The sequence below is a fragment of the Hyperolius riggenbachi genome, chromosome 11 (genome assembly GCF_040937935.1).
Source record: "Hyperolius riggenbachi isolate aHypRig1 chromosome 11, aHypRig1.pri, whole genome shotgun sequence".
Taxonomy (NCBI): domain Eukaryota; kingdom Metazoa; phylum Chordata; class Amphibia; order Anura; family Hyperoliidae; genus Hyperolius; species Hyperolius riggenbachi.
The window spans coordinates 71488214-71494213 of record NC_090656.1 but is presented as its reverse complement, the minus strand read 5'-3'; the positions used below and the strand labels follow the sequence as shown (position 1 = coordinate 71494213).

Sequence of the window (6000 nt, the reverse complement as noted above, 5' to 3'; positions counted from 1 at the left end):
AATCTTCTTCCTTTTAGATCCAAAATAAGTGGTTTTGAAATATCTCGCCCTCCCCAAATATGAGTTGTGCGATCTGGGTGCAATTTGCTTGTCTCCAGTGCTCAGTCCCTTCCTCTTTTTCTCCATATGTTCCTACTGCTGCACAATCTGCTTTGCATCAATCCGATCTTTGCCTGACTTTCTCCATGATAGCATCTCTGAGATCTGTCATCAGTAACTGAGATACGGTGGAGGGAGGGGGGGGGGGGGGGTGAGGGTCACCTCTGATGGACAACACTCCTCATCTTCACAAGTCAGGAGAGAGGCTCGGAGACCCCTGCCTCTTGCAATTATTCATGTGATTCTCTTCTCACTGCCCCCCTCTCCTTCTCTCCGTCAGCAGCTTGCTCTGAGCCCTAGCCTGGCCCCCTCCCTCCCCTTCATTCTCTGTCTCTCTCTCTCCCTCTCTCTCTCCCTCTCTCTCTGTTGCATTCCTTGCCAGAAGCTGCAAGCTCCGCTTGGATCTCCTCCTTGCAGGGCTGGAGTGTATGGGACTTTAAGATGCTGCTGGGTCTCCGCAAGAGCTCCATGTGATTGGGACCTTATTTATTTCCTCTCTGGTTGCCAGCTGCAGAAGAGGACGCCAAGCCACCCAGGTAAGGACGCAGAAGGCATCTAGAATCTGTCTCCCTGTCTCTTTGCATCTCCTGTCCTCTTGCGAGTTGAGTGGATGCCACAGGGGGATCTTGCTGGATCTGGCAGCTCTGGGGAGATGGAGTCTGGGGGATCTGTGCACTCCTGGAGGAACTTAGAAGCCAGGTTGGGCTAGGAGCAACTGTTCAGCCACCAAGCTGCTCGCTTAGGGTTTCCTCGGAGCTATGGTACCTCACTATCCCTACTTCCCAGAAAGGAAGGACCTTATGGCTGGGCATCTCTGTTGTGTGCTGTGATGTTTCTGATGGCTTTTATTTCAATGTTTTACCCCCTCTTGTTGTAATGATACAGCTTTAGCCCCCATCTCCTTGGCTTGGTGTGGGGGATATCTCGGATACCTTTGCTTCTGATGGAGGTGTCTCCTCTGGGATGAGATGTGCAGAAGAGGACATCACTGAGCAGTGATTTGGAGCCTAAAATCCTGTTTTCAATTAATCTGGTCTCAGTGCTTAACCACCCCTGTGCCAGGAGGAGGAAGCATTCCAGGGCATCTCTGTGATCTAACGGTCCCCATCTGACAGACAGAGCTCCTTTCTCCCGGCAAAGTGGTGAACAGCTAAGCCTATTTGCACCCCTCTTTGCCTATGATTGAGTTAATGCCCCCTGCGGTGCAGGGATATCTCAATATAAACTTCCAACTCGTCTGCCCATCATGCTGATATGGTTAATTTGTTGTGTGTATGACGTGTTTGCATCTTAAACTCTGCCCCAGGGGGGCTGTAGGTACCCATCAGCTTAGCAGGGGTTAACCACGTCTGTTCTGTACTTGTCTGTGATGTTCAGATTTATTTAAAGGGGGTTCAAGTGTTTCAAATGGTGGGGGGCTCTCTGATGAGGAGGGAGAGGCAGCTGCTGCATACCAGTCTCATTAGCACAGTTAACTATTTCCCTGCCGGACCCTTCTGTGGCTGCTGCAGGCCCCCTTCTGCTGCTTCTGGTCTGAAAGGGGTTAAGGCTCCCAAAGAAAAAAAAAGGGAAAAAAAAAGAGTCTCTGAGAGGAGCTCTCTATGGCGATGATGCAAATGATGTCTAACCTTCCCCGGATCCATTGATTTCATGCGTAGAACCCTAAATATTTAATTGAGAACACATCCTGTGGCGGTGGCAGGAGGCATTTCTTAGGGTATCTTTATTAAGAAACTCTTTGCAGTAACGATGAACAGCAGCGGTGGGGGTTGACCCACTAAAGGTTCCAGTTTGCCAAGAATCTAGTGCATCTCGGTCTGTTTAGGTGGTACAGAGACAGTGTGGCTGCTAGCTAGTGTATTTGTACGTATCTGAAGCCCCCCCTCCCACCCCCTGGGGTTAGGTGGTCCTTTTCGTTTTTCATTCAGTGCATGTCTGCACCCCTTAGCTTAGATTATATCCAGTCTAGCAGTTATGATTTTCGAGATTCTGCAGCACCGCATTGTAAAGCTAGCCCTTCTAATGTCTGTGCTAGAAAGCCTTTCAGCTGATCACGCATGGAACTATGGTCCCCCCGCAAAGAATAGATTTTCTTGTGAATTATTTAATCATGGAACAATTCGTTGAAAAAAAAGAATGGCTAACAGACTGACGACAGACTCCTATACACTCCGCCGCTGAGCTGTTGCGTTTCCGGCAATTTTTTTTCTATAATAAATGCATATATTTCTAGCTCTAGACGTGCAGCCTTACTGATCGCGCCTCCGTATCACTTGTACTCTGTCAATAAAATAAGCTTAGTATTTAATTAAAACCGGCAAGTCCTCAGCTGCTATTATAAAGTGTGTCTAAATCAATTCTTTTTCCGCTGAGGACCCGAGCAGACAAGTGGATGATTGTGAAGTGTCTGAATTTCTTTTTTTTACGAGAAAGGAAATTTCTGATTTCTTTTTTATATCATCGCCACGCTTTGAGACATCAGCAGAACAGAGCAGTAACATTTTATTACTCTGTTCCCTTAAGCCGGACTTTAAAAACTACAGCTGTGGAATAGACATACAGTATTAGTCATTAAAGGGTGTGAAAAAAGGACATTATTATGCTCCATGCATCCTTTGTGGTTGAGTGTCGGATAGCAGGAATGCTATTAGTGGGTCTAACTTTAGGCAAAAAAAAAGCATTGACTTAGGACGAGGAGTTGCACAATGAGGACAATGCTGAGTGATGTGGCACCTAAGCCTTGTTTAAGTCCAAGTTTAGAAAAATGAGAGCTCCTTGGATGAGATGACCAGGTAGGGATGCATTCCCGTCTAAACTAAACCTCAGAAGAGATGCTGGAACTGTGTGGTTTCTTTTTCAGCTTTGGAAAATGACTCTAAAATGATGTAGTTCAACAACTTTAAAGTTTAATCAATGGCAATGCCGAGATTGGTCATCTCCCCAGCAGGAGAGGCGACCTTACAGCGAGAAATCTTGCAATGTACCAGACCCTTATTAAACAAAGGAGTGAACTAACCAGGGAAAAAGTGCTCAAGGAAGAAAAAAAATCAGAGCATAGTTTAAGTGGGATCCTGCTGTTCCAGGCAGGCAATGACTGCTCCACTTTTAATAAGGCTCTCTGAATTTCCTTAAAACTTTCAGGCCTAAAACACTGAAGGAATATTAAATATAAATCACTCGCTCTAGTCTTGTTTTTGATCATTTTTACACAGCAGAATTTAGACGTATATAAAACAGAGAGTAAAAAAAGAAACCCTTACGCAAGTTGCCTTTTAAATTACATCTGTTCTAGAATAGCATTATTGTCTAATTTGTATCCGCCTTTACCGGGAAAGCTTTTCTTAAATTCTAAATGACATAAAAAATATTTTGATTCTTTGACTGTAAAAAAAAAACACTGGGTCCTTAAGATCCATGTTGAATTATATCTGAATCAATACTTTGGTTAAACCGAAAAGATAGTTAAACTTTCTTAGCAAAATTTCAGAAAGCAAAAAAAAGGCTTTGTCTTAAAAGTTCCTGCCCAAGTAGTCTGTGACTAATTAGCGGAGTCCTCCAATGAGAGGGCGAGTTTAGAGTTCTCCTCCGAACAAGAGAATTTAGGCCCCCTGAACAACCAATAATAATCTTGGTGGGCTACACAATGCAGCTTGTGTTTATCTGGATCCAGACTTGTGTTCAAGGTTAAAGGCCAATGTGCCTAGGGGAATATTGTTCAAATTTGCTTCAATGTTAGTTAATAATACTCAAAGAAAACAAAAAGGTTGTGTATTGGTGATGGGTTTCTGTAGCTCACTCTGAAATGGCCTTTTATGAGTAGTGGCAACAAGTTACCATTGTTTTTAAAAGAGACTTTTTGGTGGCATTTATGTGTGCATACAAATGTTATGGATAACTTTTAAAACCCACAAAGGCCTTTATAAACAATAAAACTACAGTTAAAACCGAAACTTGCAGCCTAATGTAACAAAAAACAGTGTGCATCAACTCATAATGAATAACTTTAGTGAGGTACCTTTTGTGCATTGATTCTTCTAGAGTGATTTATGATTACAGTGGTTGATTTTTCTAGGATGATTTCTGATTGGTTACTGTGGGTCACTGTCCATACTTGTGTCATCAACATAGATCGCTGATAAAGTTTCTGTAACTTCAAACCTCAAAGAAGTTTGAGTTCTTTGTTCTTTAACTTTCTCTGCACTATGGTGTGAGATATTGATGTATTGTGTTGTTGCATTGCTTGTGCTGTTTTACTAGTTGGTGGTATGTAGGGACTGCTTTATGCAAGTGCATTTTTTGTGATACATAAGTTATAATGGAGATCCTTGTATGAAAAGGCAGCATCACTGCAAATTTGTGGGGGTGGTGCATGCATGCGGTAGTAATGGCATTCAAGTTTGCGCCGGAGTCCCACCCAACAGCGACATCATCTCAATCTGAAGACTCAGGCAAGAGTGTGCAACTATTATGTTAAAAAAAAAAAAAAAAGGAGAGTCAGAGCGTCAAAAGTAGAGCTGTCTGTATTGGTTGCGGCAGCCAGTTTGGTCCTGCCCTTGATGACCCTCTAGTACCGTAGAAAGAAGGATTTTGATTGGTTGTTGTAGGTTACTGCAAACCATTGCTTACTGCGGTGCTGTTAAAGAAAGAAGAATATGTATCATAAAATTCACCAAAGTACGGCAAAAGGCTCCTGGACCCTGACATGTGCAAACGTACCTAAACTGAGAACTCTGTATGGGATTGATTTACTACTGTTTAAGAACACTGAAGAACTTAAAGATGTGGCAAACCTGGACATGAATTTTTAAAATGATTTGCAGTTTACAACTTTCACCTGGGTGATATACGACGGCGGTTTAGGCTGCAGAGAACAAGGCCATTTCTGGGTATAGGCGGGTTAAGCTGGGTTCTAGCATTGTGGCATTGGTTTTCTTTATCGGTCCCTACTACTGTATGTTTCTGCCCCCACCCCATTTTATTAGTATCTAGTATTTATGCAGAGTATACAGTTTTGTCACTAACTGTCCCTCAGAGGGGCTCACAATCTAATCCCTCTTATAGGCCCATTGCAGTCTAGTGACAATATCAGGGGGAACCCAATTAACTAATCTGTATTTTTGTCATGTGGGGAAAACCGGAGTGCTTGGTGGAAACCCACTCAGACACAGGGAGAACATACAAACGCCAAAAGATTGCTATCCACTATGCCACGGTGCTGCCTATGCAGAGATCAGCAGGAAATATAGTGAATCAGGTGTAGTTTGCTCTTTCTTTTGGCGAGTCCTCACCAGCAGATTGACTCTTACATCCGCCGCCTAATGCAGAGATCAGCAGGGAAATGTAGCCAATCAGGCATATTTACCTGTTTCTTTTGGCGGCTCCTCAGCTCTCACATTCCTTCTCGTGTTTTCGTTCCCATCAAATAATGCAAATGGGGCAGGGCGGGAGCCAGAGATGTCTCGCTCGGGGCCCCAGATTTATCAGAATAGGCCTATGCTGTTAATGATTGAATTAGTATTTGTGATTGTTGCCAGGCACACACCAGCAGTGATAAAGTACTAAACTTTTAGCTGTTCTCATTGATTGTACATGATTCAGGTGTGACCCACATACACCACCTTACCATTTCTGTTCTCTAGCCTCCAGATTAACATTCTCCCCATGAAATTTTATAATCAGGTTTATTGTGGTCGCATTGGATCAGGCGTGATTTTTGATCGGATGCTTAAAGGGAACCAACCGCCACTTTATTTTCCCCCTGGTTTCTAACAGCTATAGGAGCTGCCATGTTTCCCCCCCTCCCCTTCAAGTTGCTCATTATACATCAAGGGGAAGGTGTGAAGATAACATCTGTGACTTCTGTAAAGTCTCTGAAGCACAGTGTCCTATGTACCCCCCCCC

General features: G+C 43.6%; 1 protein-coding gene across 1 annotated transcript in view; it reads left to right on the top strand.

The window, feature by feature from the left end:
• Positions 1-307: 307 nt before the first annotated feature.
• The window catches only part of CDH11 (cadherin 11), a 217530-nt gene continuing 211837 nt past the window's right edge, over positions 308-6000 (top strand). The window contains exon 1 of the mRNA XM_068261316.1: positions 308-635. The gene's annotated coding sequence lies outside the window, so the exon portion shown is untranslated. The remainder of the gene's footprint in view (positions 636-6000) is intronic.